Source organism: Vipera ursinii (assembly GCF_947247035.1).
Source record: "Vipera ursinii genome assembly, chromosome: 6".
Classification (NCBI taxonomy): domain Eukaryota; kingdom Metazoa; phylum Chordata; class Lepidosauria; order Squamata; family Viperidae; genus Vipera; species Vipera ursinii.
Window position 1 is genome coordinate 60,500,242 of NC_139515.1, and position 22,672 is coordinate 60,522,913.

A 22,672-nucleotide genomic window follows, 5' to 3' on the forward strand; every position below is an offset into this window, starting at 1 on the left:
CTTGGTATATCCAAGCTGCATTCCAAGTACCAGACCCACTACTTTTAGATCTCTACAGATATTTCAGTTCTACTTGATATACAGGATGTACTTCAACAACGGTTCTATGTGTTCATATATTTCTTTCCTGTGTGCGTCATAGTCAATAGGTATGGAAGGATATATATTGCTGCTGTGTAAAGAGATTTCTATAAAATTGTATGTGTGAGGCTAAACTGCAGGTTATTTTCGTGATTAGCAGCCAAAAAATTATATGATACACCCAAAAGTGTTCAGGAAGCAAAATCTTTGTTGTCTAGTGATATTCCTATGTAGGCGTTCTTTGAATTTTTCAGCCTAGAGAAGATAGGACTAAAGGAGTGTTGCTTTGCTGGTAGTGACCATTATAGAATGCTGCAAACTTTTATGATTACACAATTACAGTCTATGAAAACTGATGAATTAATAAGATTTTTTTTCTTCAGAAGATTGACAAAGTTAATCTCTAATAGGATAATTATCTCAATGTAGATTTTATCACAACAGAACATAAATGTGAATGTCTATATAGATTAAGGTTAGAATTTCAAAGAAAATGCAGTTATTAATAATATACAACTGGCTTTTAAAATATTTTAGGAAATATTTCAAGGTACACCTCTTCCCACATATTCTTCCTCTTTTTTTGAGTACTGAAAGTTTTCAAAATATATTATGGCTACATCTCCAAATGTGATATGTGATTTGCTATATGTCAGAAAAAGTGCACATATACACAAACTTAACTGTATTAAACTCAACTTTTTTTACCGTATTTTCCGACGTATAAGACGACTGGGCGTATAAGACGACCCCATACATTTCCTGTTAAATTATAGGGTTTGGGCTATACTTGCCGTATAAGACTACCCCTCTTCCAACGCACACCAAATAAAAATTAAAAAAACATCAGATTTGATTTTAATATGGTAATTTTAATTCAAATGCTTATGACATGCAGGTGCTTAGTAGGAAAACTGTCACTTATAAACATAAGGCTGTTTGTCATCAAACATGTAAACATAAAACAGCGCAAGTGGATTAAACAACAACAACAACAATAATAATAATAGGAGGAGGAGGAGGAGGAGGAGGAGGAAGAGAAGAAGAAGAAGAAGTTGGAGGGGACCTTGGAGGTCATCTAGTCCAACCCCCTGCTCAGGCAGGAAACCCTAGACCATTTCAGACAAATGGCTGTCCAGTCTCTTCTTAAAAACTTCCAGTGTTGGAGCATTCACCACTTCTGGAGGCAGGTTGTTCCACTGGTTAATTGTTCTAACTGTCAGGAAGTTTCTCCTTAGTTCTAGGTTGCTTCTCTCCTTGACTAGTTTCCATCCATTGCTTCTTGTCCTGCTTTCAGGTGCTTTGGAGAATAGCTTGGCTCCCTCTTCTTTGTGACAGCCCCTGAGATATTGGATCCCTGCTATCATGTCACCCCTCACCCTTCTCTTCGTTAAACTACACATACCCAATTCCAGCAACCGTTCCCTATTTTCCTAATTCGCTTTTTCACTTTTCCTAATTCACTCTAAAGCTTTCCCTGCACAGAGCCTTAAGTAACACAAGCTGCCTGCAATTAGTGCAGGTTCGCATCCCACCAGGCTCAAGGTTGACTCAGCTATCCATCCTTCCAAGGTAGGTAAAATGAGGACCCAGATTGTTGGGGGCAATAAGCTGACTTTGTAATAATGCTGCTTGGGGTGTGTGTGAAAGCCCTAATAAACAGGCATATACACAGAATGAAGGCTATTGCTAAGCACATTGATTTGTGCTTTAAATTGTAAGCCACCCTGAGTCTTCGGAGAAGGGCAGGATATAAATGGGATTTTTTTAAAAAAAAGACCAAATGGGAGATCCGCTCCAGGTTTTCCAGCCAGCCCGCCCAGTTCCTGAATCAAATGTGTCCTTAGAGCTAAGCTGCTGCTCTGGCTGCTGGCTTCCCCACCTGCCTTTCAAGTTGGGATATACTACAGCTGGTCTTCAAATTTAGAAGAAAAGACGCCCAGACCCCAGCCTGTGAAAAATCACAGACTGCAGCTTCTTCTCCAATTGGTCCCGCTTTCCCTGCGCAACTAAATGGGAGATCCGCTCCAGGTTTTCCAGCCAGCCCTGTCCCTAAATTTTCAGCACCCGGAGTATAAGACAACCCCTGACTTTTGAGAAGATTTTCATGGGTTAAAAAGTAGTCTTATACGCCGGAAACTACGGTAATAAAAAGGGAGAAGCAGAAACATCTAGAAAATAGTTATAAATAGGACTCTGAAAACTTTGATTACTTAAAAGTATAATTCTTTTTTTATCAAGAACATCAAGTTCAAATTCTACAAACTGATGATTTACTGCTGCAAACCATATAGATATTGCTTGTTCTAGTGTTGTATGTTAGTTTATTGCAGTAGCTGAAAATTCCAAACAATGTCTTTCAATTAATTTAACAGGTAAACTTTGTTTAACAACCACTCATTCAGCGACCAAAGTTACAGCAGTGCTGAGTAAGTAGTACTGAAGTTCCAGCACACTGGACTTCGGTCATGTGATTGTGATCTGGGTGCTTGGCAACCAGTTTTCACTTATAATGGTTGCAGCCTCCTGCGATCACATGACCACTTTTTGTGACCTTTGCTGTCAGCTTCCCACAAGTAAGTCAATGGGGAAACTGTCAGGGAAGATCAGAAATCTCTTTGGTAAGTTGTTTTCACTCTTCCCCACCTAGCAGCAGCCATCACCAGGTCCAGCACACTTTGGGGTCATCCACACACCCTTCTCCCAAGCCCAGTCACAGTAGCTACTGGTGCACTCTCCCCTCCCTGGCAGCAACAATTCTTAAATGATTAGGAATTAGGCTATTTTAAAGACTGTGTTCTCCATTACTAATCTCCCACGTTTTAAGAATAATCTAAAGCAAACAGATTTTTAAAAATGAATTAACTACAAGTAGAAATGGATGGTTCCTATCTTTTCCACACAGACATGCCAGAGGAGGAGAGAGGAAACAAAATATAAGAGCCTAACTCTAAGCCTCGGGGAACATGGAACATTGAGAAGTATGAAAACGGCAAATCTCAACCCACTGAAAGAGTAAATGAAATGACTAAAAATTGGCATCTTGGGCATAAGTAAACTGAGTTGAACTGAGAGTGGACACTTTCAGACAGAAGACTACACTCAGGACATGAAAAACAAGCAAGGAATGATGACGCTTTTGTAGTTATGAAAGTTATAGCAAGATCAGTACTGAAAGAAATACAACAAGAATGCAATTTGGTTAAAGGAGGTTGATAAGAAGAAAAAAGAAGCTGAAAGAACTTGCAGTAGCAGCAGAAATGGAAAAAAGAACAAGGAAGATCAAGAACTGGTCAGCACTAGGTGAAGATGAACTGCATGTTTTTTGGCTAAAACATCTGACTGGTCTACCACCCATTCGTTGCCAAGCAGTGTAACAACATAATGCAAGGAAATGTGGCTAACATTTGGCAAAATCTACTTGATAATGAAAGATCCAGAAAAAGGGGCAGCACCAGACAACTACAGACCAATTACCTGCTTACCAACAACTTTTAAATTGCTAACTGGTACGGTAACTGATGTAGTCCAAAAGTGCCTGGTTGAAAAGAAGCTTTTTCCATTTGAGGGGAAACAGCCCAAAACTGCAAGGGAAGAAAGACTAACTTGAATGTAGTGTGGATTGATTACAAGAAGGCATTCAACTCCCTGCCATAAGAATGGATAACGAAGTGCTTGGAACTAATAGGAGTCAGTAGAAACATCAGAAGCTTTGTGCAAATATTGATGGCACAATGGAAGAACACAGTTGCTGGTCAGTGAGGATAGATTGGGAGAGGTAATATCAAGACAGGAATCTTTCAAGGAGACTCACTATCACCACTACTATTTTGTCATTGCACTGATTCTCCTATCAACAATACTGAATAACTAATCCATGGCTATCAATCAAACAAACATCAAAAACATCTGCCAGGATACCTCTTTTACCTGGATGATTTGCAATGATACAGAAAAATAATATCTGAAATAGAAGGGGCGTTGTCTTACCTGAACGCCTTTTCTCAGCAAGATGATGGAGAATCCACGAATGGGCTAACTCTGTCTTTCTGCCCAATTAGACTAAGCCAGTCAAACTTGCCACACCTCTCCTGGGCCAGGACACCTCCCAGTCACGACGAAGGCGAAGCAAATGATGACAGTCCGACGTGTTGGCTCCCATACCCCTGACACAGGACCTGATGGACACTAAGGGTGGGTGTGGATTCTCCATCATCATGCTGAGAAAAAGCGTTTAGGTAAGACAATGCCCCTTCTCCAGCATGACAGATGGAGAATCCATGAATGGGCCATACCAAAGCTGCCCTGTCCCTATGGGAGGGAATCAGTCTGGGCCTGTGTCCCACCCTGTGGTACTACCTGTTGCAGCACTCTCTGGCCAAATGAGGCATCTGCGGTGGCAAACCTATCCAGTTTACATTGCCTCACGAAAGGGGAAGGCGAAGACCAAGTCACCACCTTACAAATGTCCTCAATGGACGCCTGTGTTGCCCAAGCCGCAGAAGTTGCAGCATTACGAGTGAAGTGAGCAGTGATACCCCTGGGAACTGACAGGGAATGAGACTGGTACACCCCTGCAATACAAGCCCTGATCCACCTGCCTATAGTGGAGGCAGAAACCTTCCGCCCCATAGTAGACGGTTGAAAGGAAACGAAGAGGGCTTCCGACTTGCGAAAGGATGCTGTCCGCTTAATATAGTGACGTAAAGCCCTGCGGACGTCCAGATTGTGCCATTGCCGTTCCAAGGCATGAGATGGATGAGGACAAAAATCCGGCAAAATGACTTCCTGCGCTCTATGAAACAAGGTATTGACCTTAGGAATAAAGGAGGGATCCAATCAAAGGACCACCCTGTCAGCATGAAAAACAGTCATCATCATCCCCCTCCGGAGACCAGACCCTCTGGGCAGACGAGGAAGGAGAAGCAAGCTGTGGCCCAAATACAGATTCCTCTGCCAGAGAAGAGACCTGTTTAGCACCCATCATGCCCTGTTTCTGGGCCTTGGCAAACTGTCTTTCTAAGGCCTGGTGCCTCCTGCTGGCCTCTTTCTCTGCCACCTTGGAGGACCTTTTGCCAGAGATGGCCTTGGCTTTGGCCTTGACCTTTCCAGCAGCCTCCAGTTTGGAGGACTTATGCTTTGATTGCGCAGGAGTGTTGGGGGCACCGTGTGAAGCCTGAGGTGCAGTGTTGTCTGCCATCACAATTGGGAGATATCTCAGTGGAATGCTGAGAGGGATCTCAAACAGAGGAGCAGAGTACTGATCTGAGGCTGCGTGCCACTCCCGGGGATCAATAAGTACTCTATGGCAATGGTGGCTGCAGGCCCTACTTAAAGGACAACTGGCACACCGGCAGAAGGAATCCAAACTCAGAGCCCTCTGCAATGATTAGAAGGAAGAAGCCTGAAAAGGGGCCCTGCTCCTGTCCAGTGCCTCAGAGGCCAGCTTCCCCTGGATTGACAAAGCAAACTGCAACTCTGTAGTTTGGGGGTACTTGAAATCCACCCCCTCCCCCCCCTGAGCTGGCAAGGACAAACTGAGCCAAAAGCTTTCCGGAAAAACTGGGACAATAGCAACACCCAAAATGGCAGCCGCTACTGAAAATGAGCACAGGAGGGAATCTGTTCTTTCCCCTCAAGACCGGATAGAAGGCAAGCAAATGTTAAACTCTTCACGTGCCTCTGCTACTTCAGGCATGCTGAAAAAAACAAGCAAGGAAGAATTTCTAAGTGAAAGCCTCCCCACAGACTTGCAAAATGCAAAAAGGGAATTCAAAATGGCGGCTGCAATAAACGCACTGAGAAAACGAAAGCCAGAGAAGTCAGAAGAGGCTGCAGCTTAGTCAGAACTTGCAGCTAGAAAAAAAGAGATGTTTTCACAAGCTCCTGCAATTTCAGACACTCTGAAACAGACAGCTGAACTGAGAAAAATTCCCCCCAAACTGACAATAAACAGCAGGCATTCAAAATGGCGGCCGCCGAAAAATGAAAGCCTGAGGCTTTTGGAAGGCTTCAGTTCAGACAGAGCTTGAAGCTGGAAACGGAAAGGAGAAGCCAGATACTGCACTAATCCCAGCGCAGGGGGTGAGAAGAATCCACTAAGGGGGAAAAAAACCTACGACCTGTTCAAATTACTCTGAAGAGAAGACTCAGCAGGATTCTGGGAGCCAAATTTGCTATGTCTTTTTTGGGGACAGACTAAGTCGTGACTGGGAGGTGTCCTGGGCCAGGAGAGGCGTGGTAGGTTTGACTGACTTAGCCTAATTGGGCAGGAAGACAGAGTTAACCCATTCGTGGATTCTCCATCTATCATGCTGGAGAATCACTGTTCAACACTGTCCCTATATACAGCCAAGATATTACGATGAAGTTTGGACAGGACAAATGTGCCAGGCTCACCATCAAACTGGGAAACATACTGAAAATTGAAGGAATTAAGATGCCCTATGGAAATAATATCAAGAGTTTGGATGAAGATAATAACTATAAATACTTGGGCATCCTTCCAGCTAATAACATCATGCACAATGAAGTAAAAAAAAAAACCCCACCCCATTGCCGGCAATGGCAAAACTGTCCCGATACGTTGCGCGACGTCATGTGACGTCGCGAGTTTGACACGTCTGAAATAGAAGTTCAAACGCAGTGGAAGAAATACCATCAAGACAATTAACACGTAGGTTCCAGTCATTAGATTGCAGGCAACCAATTTTCTATGGGTTTCTACCAAATAATTACCTCAGCTATTCTGTGCATGGCAGAATATTTAAAACACTAAAGTGAGGTTACTTTAGATAAGACGTTTCACCATTTTATCTGTGAGATAAATGAGAAAGAGTTGCTTGTTAAAAAGAAAATGCCATATTAATCCTCTTTTCTTAAACTAAAGTTTATATAAATGAGCTTGAATTTGACAACACTTCCCTATTATATAGTTTAAGTACTTCCTCTTTACAAAATTCTGCATATTTATAAAAGAAAGCCACCAGGCAAAAGGCTAGCAATTCCATAGAAAGAGTGTTGATTCATGATAAAGGCTAACATCAAATATCCACAAAGACTGCAAACAGGTTTTCATTTTCCTATGTTATTAAAAGATTATCAATTTAAAAAATATTGGCAAATAGATTAATGTTAGTTTTGAAACAGATGGTTCATATAGATCATAACTGGAAGATATATGAAATATAATGTAAGACAATTAGTTAACTTAATTGAGTATTTGGATAAGAATAACCAAGTCCCTGAGGCATTGATATTTTTGGATGCTGAAAAAGCTTTTGATCAATTGAATTGGCAATTTTTATTGAAAGTTGTGGAAAAGATGAATTTTGGGAATGAATTTCTGCAATCTATTAAGGCCATATATCAACAACAATTGGCGCAAATTATAATTAATGGGGGATTAACAGATGCATTTAAAATTGAAAAAGGTACAAGACAAGGGTGTCCCCTCATTATTGTTTATTTTAACATTGGAGATTTTATTGATTAAAATTTGGGAATCAACTAAAATAAAGGGAATAAAAATAAAACAGAATGATTATAGGTTAAGAGCATTTGCAGATGACTTGGTTGTTACACTATCTCAACCGATTGAATCGGTTGTAGATTTGATGGAAATTATAATACAATATGGAAAAGTTTCGGGCTTTAAGGTGAATAATAATAAGACTAAAATTTTATCTAAAAATATGACTATGAATGAGAAGGATATGTTAGTAAAATTGACAGGTTATGAAATTGTGGAAAAGGTTAAATATTTGGGGGTATATATTACAGCTTCTAATGTGAAATTATATAAGAATAATTATGAGATGTTATGGTCAAAAGTACAAAAGGATTTAAATAATTGGAAAAAAATACAATTATCTTTGTTGGGAAAAATTGCAGCTGTTAAAATGAATGTTTTACCAAAGTTTCTCTTTTTGTTTCAAATGATACCTATTTTGAAAAAAGATGCCAATTTGGATGAATGGCAGAAGGGTATTAATAAATTTATCTGGGCGGGGAAAAAACCGAGAGTTAAACTTAAGATTTTACAAGATGCTCAGGAAAGAGGAGGACTTAAAGTGCCTAATTTGAAATTATATTATGATGCAGTGGTTTTAACACTGGTTAGTGATTGGCTTAATTTGACCAATAAAAGTATACTTTATATTGAGGGATGAGACTTATTATATGGGTGGCATGCATATTTGATTTATGATAAAAAAGTTGATAAGGCCTTTAAATCTCACATTTTAAGAAGTGCTTTATTGCGTGTTTGGAAAAAGTATTATTATAAGTTAAATTATAAAATACCAATTTGGGGGATTCCTGGACACGCAATAGAGGGGGTATCTATGGGTGTGAATTTGGATATGATTTCTTATAAGCAATTACTTAGATTGGAAGGGAGTGACTGGCAATTAAGGTCACTAGCTGAGCTAAAACAAAAAAATATTGTACAGTCTTGGTTTCATTATACTCAATTGCAAGTTAGGTGGAAGTTAGACCAGAAGGTTGGTTTGATGCTGATGGATGAAAATTTGGTAAAACAGATCAAAGATCAAACTCGAGCGCATATAAAGAGAATTTATAATGCTTTAATAGAATTGGACTCGGAAACGGAATTGGTGAAAGATTGTATGGTGAAGTGGGCTCAAAATATTCAAGAACCGATTCCATTGGATGTGTGGGAGGTAATTTGGGTTAGAAATGTAAAATTTACTCAAGCTCAAAACTTAAGAGAAATTTTTTATAAAATGTTTTATAGATGGCATTTGGATCCTAAAAAGCTGTCTTGTATGTATTCTAATTTACAGCCCAAATGTTGGAGATGTGGTAGTTTGGATGCTACTTATTTTCATATTTGGTGGACTTGTAGAAATATAAAAGCTTTTTGGATTACAATTTGGTGGAACATTCAAAAGATTTTTAAGAGAAAGATAAAGTGTACTCCACAATTATTTTTATTGGGTGTTATTACAGACTGTGACACTAAAGAAATTAATTTGATGCTGAATTTGATAACAGCTGCGAGGTTACTGGTAGGGCAATACTGGAAGAAGGATTGTCTGCCTGCTATAGAGGAATGGACGCTTAAAGTGTCAAACTTAGCAGAAATGGCTAAGATTTCTGCTTACTTGAAAGATCATTCACAAGAGAGATACATTTCGGTTTGGAGAAGATGGATAGATTATATTCAGAAAAAATATGGGACTAAAAAGTTCCATTTAGCTTATGAGTAAATTTTAGATTGTTATTGTTATAATTTAATTTTTTTTCTAGAAGTTGGGTATTTTAGAATGTTGGTAATTATGTTAAAGGCGGGTTAAAGTGTATTATGTATTTGGTTTTTTATATAGTTGATTAATGTTAGTTAGATTATGATTATTATATATTTGTAACCCTGTAATCAGCTTTGGGAAGTGGGGGAGGGGGGTTAGGGGGGGTTGGGAAGGGGATTATATTGTAACTTTTTATAAAACTTTTCAATAAAAAGAAAAAAGAAAAAAAAGATTATCAATTTAAGGGATGCCAACTGTTAAAGAATGTATGTTAACACTGAATGAAGTGGCTGAGATGGTTTAATTAACTGCATTGATTAGAGACAATGGATTATATTAAGTTCATACCAGATTAGAAGCTGTTTGGGGACTTTCTGCATGTTAAATACAATAACAAACTGTTAACAGAGGGTTCTGTACTTGGGGTTACTGTTAACATTTTTTTAAAAGTGAGTAGATGATGGTGGATTGACCTGACAACAGATTTTTTTAATTACTGTACTGGAGCTGCTAGGTCTTTGATTTACTTGGGATGTTTTGGAGGATTTTAGTTGGTTGTGTATTAGAAAAATGTCATTTAATTGTAATAATACCTTGCTGGTTTCTCAGATGTTTTTGATGTTATGGCAGTGTTATCCTTTTCACAGCTTGTGTTGATTGGGCTATATAGGGTTGAATAGTCAGGCACTTTTTCTGGAAGTTGCTTTTTTTTTGTCATAATAAAGGACCAAACAGAGAACACACATGAAATGGTCAGCATCTTCAAAGGAATAAAATTCACCATGGGAAAAGAAAACAATAACATGCTACTCTTCCTGGATATCCTTATCAGCAGAGATATTGATGGCAAATTAGAAACAAAATCTACCTTAAAACTACCCACATCAACCAGGTGCTCCACAACCCAACTTGCCACAAGAGAAGCTATGTAAGAACACTATTTAGATGAGCACAAATGCACTACAGCAACCCTGAGCATTAGAAAAAGGAAACACATCAGCTATACAACATCTTATAACAAAATGGATAGCCATACAACTTCAACAAAAAGTCCTCCTCACCAGAAATCAGCACCCAGATGAGCAGAGATTAATACCAAGATTTAGGCAAATAATCAAGGAGCAAACAATACTCTAATCAAGAAACTGTGAAACAAATTAATAGTAAACAGCCTAATCAAGGACCAACCAAAACCACACACCCATCAACACTGACAAGGCAAGCCATTCGAATATAAAATGAGAGCAAACGTCACTCCCTACTAGCACTGATGATGTTACCTAGTTTGATAATGAAGCATCTGCAAGAAAACAAGCTCAGAGAGCATTGTAGACTCCACAATTCAGACATGTCAAACTCGCGACATCACGCAACGTATCGGAGCCTTTTCGCCATTGCCGGCAATGGGGTGGACACGGCTTCTGGATGACACGTCCGGCCGTGGGCTGGCAGTTTGACACCCAGTATCTGGTCCTCAGTAGGCACTCCTTAGTTGTCTGGATAGGACAAGCAGAAACTATTGGGGAAAGCTAGTTGCTTATACATTCAGGCCTTATGTTAATATAGAGCTTTATAGATAGTGCCCAAGCACCTCTCTTTATTAGCCAAGTCATGCAGAGGTCCAGTGCACAAGTGGTAGAACTGAGAAGGCTTGAAACATAAACCAAGGTTTTCACTGATTATTGACTGCCTTAATCTTAAAACTGGCATATTTCCTGATTAAACCTCATATAAAAATTTGCACCTGACAAACTATTATATTTAATTTGTGGCAAAGGGATTTGCATAGGGATAACAAAATCAATTATTAAAATTGACAATGAATATAAATGGACATAAATGAAGAAATGTTGCTTCTCCAATAAAGTTTATTGTATTAAGTTAGTCTGTGCTTGTTTTATGGATGTTTACTGATAATTCAGAAATACAAGGAGAAAACTTTTAAATAGTTTTGTTTCATGGTAAAGGTTAAACAAGTTTCCCATGTATCTTGCTAACTTTGGTTTATTTTCTTTTAGGTCAGGGGTTCCTAACTGGGGTGCGAGACGATATTCTGGGGGTGCGAAAACTTGGGTTTAGAAATTTCAAAATTATAGTGTATATGCATAATTCGTTGCCATTATTTCAAACTTTTGTAAGGGGTGCAAGAATATATCAGAAGCGTTCTAAGGGTTCGGGATATAGAAAAGGTTGGGAACCACTGCTTTAGATGAATCAAAGAGAAATTAGTATTAATTATTTCCCAGCCTTTGATATTAATATTTTTTCATCCTCAGACAACTGACATTCAATAATACTAATAAATAATCATGGAAAGTTTTAAATGCACCAGGAAACAAAAATAAGAACTGAAAAATCACTGCAGCCACTAGTTATCACTATAGTCCTTGCTTCCCTGAAACTCTACAAAGAATCCTGTGTAGAGTAGAAAAATACTCAAATTTTATACTTGTTTAGCAGCTACCTTGTTTAGAGATCATCAAAAATCATTTCTGATAATGTGTGCATTTACAGCCAAATTTTCTGTGCTGACTACATTGGCTGGCATGAAACCAGCACTGTCATAGTTATACAAGAGAACTGTATCCAAGAGCTTGGCAACCAGAGACCTTCAAGGCTTCTTTCTCTTAGTCACATGTTCACTTAACGATTTAGAAGACAAATTGTAGTCAGTAAATGAGGAGGATAAATTTCACAAAATCAAAAATTGCACGTTCAACAGTCAAAACCACAAGTACCTAACTTCAATCACGCCATCAAATTAAAACATATATTGACTGGGAAAATACAGAAATAGCAGAACAGTCAGAGAATTCCTTGAAGCAAAGCACTCAGTTAAAGAAACCATTAACAGACTGAGTCAAGCTCCTGATTCAAACCATACATAACGCAGAGGAACAATCAGAATAGAGCTAACTCCATTCCCACCTGAGAATCAATTGATAGTTCTCAAGATGCATCCAATCACCAATCAACCATACAGTCACAGTGAGTTGGGTAGCCTGTAAAGTCTCTTAATTAAATCGATCGATGAATTGTACAGAATTCTAATTCCATATATTCAACCTCAGCAGCGTTGTGTGAACTTCAATTCTTAAAATTCCCCAGCCAGCATACTAGCTGAAGAATTCTGGAAATTGAAGTTCATACATCTTAACGCTGAGGTTGAGTAACACTGCATAGATTTTATATATATTGGTGAATGCCTACTTTTGAACCATTGTGCTGAGGAAACCTTGTTGGAATAAAGGCAAAATATTTACAAAAAGCATGAGCTGTACATTAACACTGATCTCCCTAATACTGTGGAATACCTGCAACTAAAAGTATATATGTACAATTTTAAATGTCAACAAAATGCATGCAATAATTTGATAATGCTCATACTATCAAGATATGCAACATAAGAAGCAATGTACAGTTTGCTAAGGCAACAAAGCTTTAAAATTCTTAGAAATTTAATGGTTTGTATTATGAAACCATATTTAGAATATATGTCCCATATTTCCTGTTTCTATGAATCTGGTAAAATAAAATACCATTTTAACACATTAGCTATAACTGGGGTAAATTAATTGCACTTTAAAAATTGCATTAATTTGTATTTAAAATTAACTGATTTCAGAAGGAAAATTCAGGTCAGTACAAGTACATTAAAATATATCTATTAGCTTGGATCTCAACTACAGTATTTTTATTGATAAAGTTTTATAGGGCAGTACAAAAAGTTTAGTTCCATAATTGATCATGACACCAATTTAAGGTTCAAATCTGTTTAAAGAAAATTCCACAGCATGAAAGGTATTCTTAAAGAAGTATGCTATTGATTCTAATGACAGACAATAAAACCCTGCTACCCATGGAAATCTTTTTAAGAAAATTGTACATTTATAAAGATAGGTAACCTGGTCCAGTCATTTAGGGATTAAACATCCAGTATTTTGAATGGGACTCAGAACTGTAGCACCAACCCATGCAGTTGATACAAAATCAGCTAAAATGATTGACCATCTAGATTCCATACCACAGAGGTCATCAACCTTTTCACTCTGGAGGCCCGGAGGGAAAGGGAGCAGCTGGGAAGTTTGTGTGTGAGCGCACATGCATGTGGAAATAGGGTCACACACACCTGCATAGGGCTAGCGGCCTCATTTGTGCAGGTGCTAGCTGCCACTGCTAGCACCTGCACACATGTGCAAACGGGCTGTGCAACCCATGGGTGTACTAGTGGCCCTGTTTGCACCAGTGCTAGCCACTGCTGTTAGCCCTGTGCACATGCACAAATGGGTCTGCAGGCGCTAACACAAGTGCGGGTAAGTGCGCGCACTGTCCCGTGGCCCAGTGACCACAGCCCGGTAGTGGGCCACGGCCCATAGGTTGGGGACCCCTTACATACCTCATGTTCCAGCTGAAATTTCTGAAATACCTTCAAAAGCAAGTCTACACAAAAACACATTATAGTAAACAAGACTGGGTTCTAGCAGATAGATATATAAAGCTAAGTATTTTTTTATATAAAGCTACCACTGATATGCAAATAATATTTAATAAAAAGGTGCTTGTGGCTACTGCTACCATCTCAACTTCAATAGTAAGGAATCAAGAACTTACAAACTGGGCTTAATTCTACATGGGCAGTGGCATATCAACTAGTATCCAGCAAATCTCTTGAACCATTTAAGCAAACTTGTTTCTTCAAAGTACTTTTATCTTGTCTGAATTAAATACTGATTCAGATATGCTAGCCTCACTGCCTCTGTGCTCTATTTGGCAGGCCTTGGAAACTAAATTTACTTAAATAGGACTGGGCTAGGCTTGAGTGGGAGAAACCTGGGAAATACTAGGGCTGTAACTAGATGAAATATAACTAGGATAACAATTATTTCCACATTGTTGCCAATAAAGTGCAAATCTCTCATGATCTCCCCCTTTCCTTCCTTCAGCATGGTTCATCATCTATATCAGGCATGTCAAACTTGCGACATCACGTGACATATCACAACTTTTCCCCCATTGCCAGCAATGGGGTGGGTGGGGTTTTGGCGTGATGCATCCGGTCCATGGGCCGGCAGTTTTTGCCTGATCTGTATGATGAAATATGCAGGTGACAAAATGGAATATTTCAGTACCTCATAACTCAAAGACCATAACATTAAAAAGTTTGCCATATTCATTTTTGAGACTCAACTCTCAGACAGGATTGGCGCCCTCCTGCTACCCAAAGCCAATTTGGAAGGTTATTGCAGTGAATGGCATTGAGATGAAGAACTAGAAGGATCAGATTACAATGTCCTTTCCCTGATACAGATTGGAAGCAATCATTTGCTTTCATCTCAAAACCAGACTTGTACCCAGAGTGAAACTGATTCAGATAACCAGCGCTCTTTTTTGACCTGAAATACTGGTGTGCTCTTTGACATACCAGAATTAAATGTTTCTGGGTTTTGTAGAAATTCGATTCCCCTTTAAATTTGAACAGATCTTAGTTTTATTGGAATTTGAACTAATTTTCTATACATAAATAAGAAATAATGTATTCAAACCACAATATTTTAACACAATGTGAAACAAAAGGTAATCAAGGTAGTTTGTTTACACTAGTTCTTAAATAACATATTGCTGATTTATAGCACATCTTGCTCAGAAAGAATTACTATCATCAAGAATACTTTGCCATGTTGAAATCAGGAAATTATAAAAGGGAAAATTGTATGTTTAAAATGGAACATTATCAATAATTAAAATAAATGAAATGCAATTATTAATGAAATACTAAATCCACACATCCATTGTAGGCATTCTGCTAAACCCAGATATTAAGTCATCACAAATGCTAGAATCTAGGAAGTAACATTTTGTATAGCACTAGAATTATTTATTGAACAAATATTGCAAGCTGAAACAATAGTATACAAAAAGAGTCTAAAGAGAGATCACTAAATTGATCAGTCTTCCTTCTACTGAAAAGCTAAAGAGTTTGAGTGTTTTTTTTAATTTAAAAGGATAACGGGGGCAAGGGGGAAAAAGGCATGAAAATCCTTTGGTTAGAAGACTTTGGGAAATTTGAAAGAAGCCACAATTCTTGTGTTTGCCCATGGTAATTCAATGGAACCTCAATGTTCAAATGATACTATGTCACAGAAAACTAATTACTTAGAGCAATATTATAGTAGCACTATTACTTTTATTTTCTATTATGATCTCTGAGGAACCTGAATGACTGATAATCAGGACCTTGGAGCAGACACCAATCTATTTTTTTATTCTATATTCTTTTTACAACACACTCATTAGAAACGTTTTTATTTAATTATAACTAATTATTATGCATATTTGTTTCTATCTTATAACTGTGGACCAACTCTATCTATTTAAAAGACCTTGCCATACATTTCCTGAGAAATATATATTTCAATTTGGAAAAGATTCATTGAGCATCTAGATATTCACAGTACCGAAGCCATAGATTTCAATGGTAGACAAACTGTCCCAGGTATTTTGACAGCATTCTGCAGCAATGTCAGCTGCTTTTCCAATTATTCTGCATCATACCTATAAAATTTATAAAGCCTCTGCTTAGCAGTAAGACATTTTTAAGTATTAAACCAACCAAAATTTATGCTTACCAAAATATTAAGTTACCATTATACACAAATCATCATTTTTAAATTCTTAACTGCTCAGATCACAGTTTTTTGCATCTCTCCCAAAGAAATGACACAATTAAATTGTTAGGGTGATAACTTGTCTAGCTCAAAACAGTATCTATTATCTTTGTTGCACTTCCATACATTGTATTTCAAATGGTTTATTCCATTTTCATCACTAGTTAGTGATACAGAATTGTATGGCATATACTAGAAGCACACAAACTGCAATTTCATACTTAATATACTCACCCTCAAACCAAACCAAGGTTATTTGACTTGAGTAAATCACATATACACCTGCATGTCAGCACATTATAATATAACAACCTGAAAGAATAAATTCACTTTCAATATAATATAGAGTGCTTCTCAATCTAATAGTTTCAAAAACAGATTTTATTTTCTCCACACAATATAAACTCAACATACATATGAGCAATTGTGGAATAAGCTCAAAATTTAATAAGATCCTTGTTTTGTGACATAATAGATATTTAATATCATTGCATGGGCTAGTATAAAATATGAGATTTCAAGCAATATTCTGATAATTGCAGTAGAATCATTAGGATTAGCCCCACCTATATCTTACACTATCATGATACAAATTAAATACAAGGCCCTTATGACAATCAAAATGTGTATTGCTCTATTCAGTTCTACCCAGAGAAATACATTATATATCACTCTCAATGAAAAAGGAAACGGCTTCCTTCATAGAAAATAAATTTTAAAGTGCCTATTGTTCTGGTCCCTTTGAGGAAAGAGACAAGACATTTCATTTAAGAAAAACACCTGTTTGGGGCTGGGAATGCCTCATTTTTCTTCCCATATAAACTTCACTTGCAATAGCATATTGTCTAAAATATATTCTTAAACTAATCTAAATTGCATTAGTATTTCACCTTGATACTTTTAAACTTAACCTTTCCTAGCAAGGACCAACTAGTAACAAGAGTTTCCTCTGAACTCTAATGTCATGTTTATAGGGAACAAGCATTTGATTCCCACTGCAATCCAAAATGTAAGAGACGTAAAATAATTATATTTTTGGGGTGTGGATAAACCCAGACACAAGAGAATATTTAGGTACATTTTGCCTGATAGATTCCGAAACATAAGCCCCTTCCAGAAAAACCCACAAGCTGTGTCATTAATTACTTCAAATCCCTTTTAAAAGCTGCAATGCTGCATTACTTGATTTCTGTGAATCCCTAGAATATAAAGCATTATAAAAATATGCACCTCCCCCTTCCCTGGCCAATCATAACAGCAAGAAAGAATATAAGCACATTTAATTTATGCTAATTTTTGCACCAGAGTTAAAAGCCTCAAAAGACACGAATGTTTCCAGGTAAAGAAATAGAGAAAACATAACTCTCAGATGAGATTCTTAAGATTTAATATAACTAAGCACATTCAGCTAATTATACTCAAAAGACTTTTAAAAGTCATTTAATGTTTCCATAATTTGCCACGTATACCTTTTAGCGATCTTCTCCTAGATCTGGCAAATGCATTTGAACAAGATCAAACCACTTATGCGAGGCAAACATCGTGCTGCAAAATCAAATGAAGCAGCTACGCTAATCTGCACAAAAATCACATATAAACTACTGACCTCATAAAGTGCAACAGTGCTTAAATCCAGCAAGTTGAGGCATACGGGGGTAAAAATGGAAGTGACGAGATCTCAAAATGATTCTGCTATATTTCTAGTTTCTCAAATTGAAACGTTCAAAAGCCAGCACAAGCTCCGTCGGCCATTTTGGGTTGAACTCACTCACTCGATCACAATCGCGATTGCGCGGCCGCGCGCGCACAAAAGCGCGGAACTGCGCGCACCCTTCGGCTTTCCTCTCTCTCTCTCTCTCTCTCTCTCTCTCTCTCTCTCTCTCTCTCTCTCTCTCTCTCTCCTCTCTCTCTCTCTCTCTCCACCCCATTAAGGAAGCAGGTTTTTGTGACCTTCAAATAGAGACGAATCATGTGACCAGCATACACTGTCAATCAGGAACAGGGTAGGAAATTTATAGAGAACGCAGTTTACTTTTCTTTCGTTCCTTTGTGCAAAGTGTAACTAGTACGCTTCGTTTTCTACTACTACTCAGCAATATACCCTACAAAGCTCCACGTTTTAATAAAAATTGGCCACAGGCTGAAATTATTTTCTCTCAAATGAAACCTTTAAACTTACAATTAATAATCAATTCACGCTTTTTCTATTTTTATTTTTCATTTAAACGGATGGAAAATACAGGCTATATCTAGGTAAAAATGTCTGGCAAGGAACAATATTATTTACCTGTCATTTAATCCCAAAATATGCTGAAAAATTAGAGCTTGTTACTGTTGCAATTCATATTCTTACACATCCTGTCCATTAAAAGGAAAAGCAATTTCAGCACACTGTGCTACTGGTTTAAAATAAAAAGCAGGGCATATTTGCAAATTTAGAATTACAAACTCCTTAACAGAAACACTTAATGTTAATTCCTGATTATGTGAATAGAATTTAGTTTCTGTAATAAGTAAATATATTCTGTAATACTATATCACTTCTGTAATTAGATATAGCACACAACAGCTTAGAACTATTTGAAAATAAAGCATGCAGTATTATAGAAATTACACAATCCATGTTGAATACGTAAAAACAGGATGAAATATTACTAGCATAGCTTTATAATTTATTTAACCAAATTAACTGTTTAGTGCCCTTCACAGTGAATTCAGGCTAGTGGAATACTCTATTATCTTCCTACAATCCTACTTTGGAAAAAATGTTATTGAGCAGCTAGATTAATAAACTCCTTTCCTTTTTTTTGCAATTATGTAACATTTATTTTATAGGTAATTTTCAAAGTACTTGGGTCTATATAGTTATCACAAGTGTCTCTTAATTAAGGAAATAAATCATGAGCTACAATAAAATTTGTAAATGAAACAATTTGAAACCAGGTTCACTTAAAACATGCCTATCTACTAATGTGTCTCTTCATTTGGCAAACACAATATTGAACTAGGAAAATCTAGATACAGATAGTCGAGTTAATGATCACAATTGAGCCCAAAATTTATGTTGCTAAGTAAAGCATTTGTTAAGTGAATTTGCTCCATTTTACAACTTTTCTTCCCACAATTGTTCAGTGAATCATTGCATTTGTTAAATTAATAACAGGGTTGTTAAATGCATTTGGATTCCCCATTGATTTTGCTGGTCAGAAGGACGCATAAGGGGATCACATAATCCCAGGACACTGCAACCACTTGCCAAGCATCTGAATTTTGATCATGTGAGCATGGGGATATTGCAACAGTTGTAAATGTGAAAAATGGTCAAGTCATTTTTTTCAGTGCTATTGTAACTTTGAACAGTCACTAAATGAACTGTTGTAAGCCATTGTTAAGAGCATCCATTCAACAAAGCATTTTATTGATTTTGATTATATGCCCTCAAGTTGTTATCAACTTTTAGCAACCAAATGGATGTTCTTCCTGAAGATCTGTCCCTAATCTGTTCCTTTAGCAAGACATTTTATAAAGTGGGGGGGAACCCCCCAGAAACAGCTGCAGAAATTCTGTACAGTAACAATGTGGAGGAAGGATAAATAAATATTCCCACAGGATATATTTTTGTTCTAAATTTGCAATTAAATTCAGTAGATATTAATATAAAAAGGTAAAGGTTCCCCCGCACATGCGTGCTAGTCGTTTCCAACTCTAGGGGCCGGTGCTCATCTCTGTTTCAAAGCCGAAGAGCCAGTGCTTTTCTGAGGACGTCTCCGTGGTCAAGTGGCCGGCATGACTAGACGCCAAAGGCGCACAGAACGCTGTTACCTTCCCACCGTGGTGGTTCCTATTTTTCTACTTGCATTTTTACGTGCTTTCAAACTGCTAGGTTGGCAGAAGCTGGGACGAGTAACAGGCGCTCACTCTGTTACGCGGCACTCGGGATTCGACCCGCCAAACTGCCGACCTTCTGATCGACAAGCTCAGCGTCCTAACCCACTGTGTCCCTAGATATTAACATACAATAACCATAATCAGTCAACAGAAATAGTAGCTAATATTGGAAATACTCATGCCTCTTCATCTTTTTTGTTGGATGTGTTGGTATGGAATATTATTATACTTTTTATGCTTCAAAATTCTCTTCTCACCCATTCAGCAATACTGCTCATTTCAAATGCTTGGAAATAGTTGCTATTTCTAGAAACTGATCACTGGTTAGAAACATGTATTTTGTAGTATGTTTATTCTACAATATTCCTTTACACTCCAATGCAAACTCATTCCCCCTACCCCAACTCTACTTCACAGAATTGGAAATCTGCGTTGTGGGTCCACAATAATCAACTCAGTAAACTCTGCCTTTCATTTTATCTCAAATTGCAACTAATCATCCCTGACTCTTCTTTCCTAGCTTCTTTAATAAATGTAATGGATTAGTAAACAGTCCTTTTGCCTGGTACTGAACTAACCTTGTGTTCCAGACTACTTGATGGGAAGCAAGCAAGCAAGCAAGGAAGGAAGCAAGCAAGCAAGCAAGCTCTGGAAAAGGCACAAGTCTCAGGATTCAAGTCCTTCATTTGGACTAAGATTTAATAATTACTATAAATCACACATCAATTGGCAATAGATCTATCCCAGAATTATAATACAAAGGGGTGAAGATACAGGTAGCCCTCAACTTACAACTATTCAACAACAGTTGGAATTTACAATGGTGCAAAAAGTGACTTATGACCTGTCCTCAAAGTTACAACCATTGAACCACACCTATAGTCACTTGATTGCAATTTGGGTGCTTGCAACTGGCTCACATTTAAAATGGTTGCAGTGTCTTGTGGTCACATGATCAGGATTTGTCCATCTACATGATTCCTAGGAGTCCAAAAAAATGACCTAAAGGCAGATAATCAATCAATCAAATCAATCAAGTTTATATAAAACACCACATACATTTACTTTAAAAACTGTATATGTATCTCTAGGAAAAGGCACCTACATATATATATTATTCAGGATTTTTTTCTTGTAATTTGGAGCAGCGAAGCCAAACAATGGAGAGATTTCTAAAGTTAGAAATGCTTGTTTGAGAAGCCACAAAATGCAAACTTCAGAAATCAAGAGAAACTTTAAAAAATAAGTGTTTACCTTACATAAAACAAAATAAGCACAATTCTGTTTGAGCAATCTAATCTAAACAGCATTATAGAAAAATAAATTTAAGAATAGACTCACTTTGGTCTCCCCTAACCCCCCCCCCAAAAAAAAGAAGCAAAGAAAGAAGAGTTTTAGTGCAGCTGAAAGCAAGCAAATAAGTGGTTATTGGTTGGTGTGGGCAGCATATGAAAACAGTTATGCTTTGCTATGAACCAGTTTCCATGGATTTTGGCTTGAGATATAACTGTCTAGGCCAAGCTAGCTACTATGCGTAAACAGTAAAGTATTCAGACCTTTAAAATTAAAACTGTTTCACCATGTAACGACTGCTCTCATGTAGCCTTTCATATTAGGAAGAAAAGATATACTTTACTATTAGAATTGCAATACAGTTAAAAAATGCTATAATTCATGTTAACCAAAACCAAAGAAATTGTATTTCCAGCATTTGCTTCCACAACACAGCAGCTTTGAACGAGGCCTACAATGCAGATAAAACATTTATTTCAATTTATGCTTGTTCAATCTAAAAATACTTAAGAGGTCTGATTAATTCTAATCGGGACAAACAGCTTTGCAGTCAGATTAAACTACTACAAATGGATATTGAAGTAATATCAAACTTGCTTTAAAAATATTAGTACAATCCTTTTAACATATGCAGTTAAAATATTAAAAAGCTTCATGAGATATACACACCATCAGGCTAATCCCATCAATCAAAAACATTATTCAAAGAACAGAATAACAGTAGTAAACAAAAGAAATACAAGGGAAAAATATATAAAACCTAGTTTTTACACCAATATTTATTGTTCTTCTTCATACTTATTTAACCGTGCTTCTAGCATGTTCACATACTGCTTGATACACTGCCTTTTACTTCTTTAAACATTTCTCTAAGGAGCTCATCATCCATCCTACTATAGCTTTACTGTATTTTCCCTTTCTTCTTATCTCATTCTCCAACTCTATATATTTGTGATTCAATCCTCATTCGTTCTCTATCTAAATGACTGAACTAAAAATTCAGTTCACCATCCTATCAAAAATCTGATTAAAAAACCCAAGGAATTTATATACTACACATATTATTATTGTAGATGGTTAGCAGCTGCAGGGAATGAATACTTAATTTTAACAGATTAACACCAAATATCTCATTTTTAAACTAGCACTGAGTTTTTCTCCCCTTTTTCATTTTTTATTATATTATATTGAGTCACAAAATATCCCTAGGGTTATTGTTGCCAGATGCTTCAGTTTTCAGCTGAAAACAGTTCCAGTCTTATTTGTAACTCTTGCAATCTATATCTAGAGAGGACCAAGTTGTATTACTTTCATCCAATTCAATGCAGCCAATTTCACAAGGAAGTTTGAATTTGACCATAATTATTGTTTCAAGTAAACCACGGGTGTGCCATTTTTTTGGGACCAAGGACTACTACATCTGACCTTTGGCAAGCTGAGGATGTAAGTCAATTAGCAGAACAAGCTAAGACA

General features: G+C 37.2%; 1 protein-coding gene across 23 annotated transcripts in view; it reads right to left on the bottom strand.

Moving 5' to 3' along the window:
* TNRC6B (trinucleotide repeat containing adaptor 6B) overlaps window positions 1-22,672 on the bottom strand; it is a 123,138-nt gene that overhangs the window by 75,524 nt on the left and 24,942 nt on the right. Inside the window, exon 6 of one of the 23 annotated variants that reach the window (XM_083365763.1) lies at window positions 21,463-21,510. The exons of 19 other annotated variants lie outside the window; for them this stretch is intronic. The gene's annotated coding sequence lies outside the window, so the exon portion shown is untranslated. Of the gene's footprint in view, window positions 1-16,252; window positions 16,331-18,305; window positions 18,377-20,826; window positions 20,963-21,462; window positions 21,511-22,672 lie in introns of those variants that run through there. 3 more of the 23 variants (XM_083365765.1, XM_083365768.1, XM_083365764.1) reach the window with 3 other exon arrangements.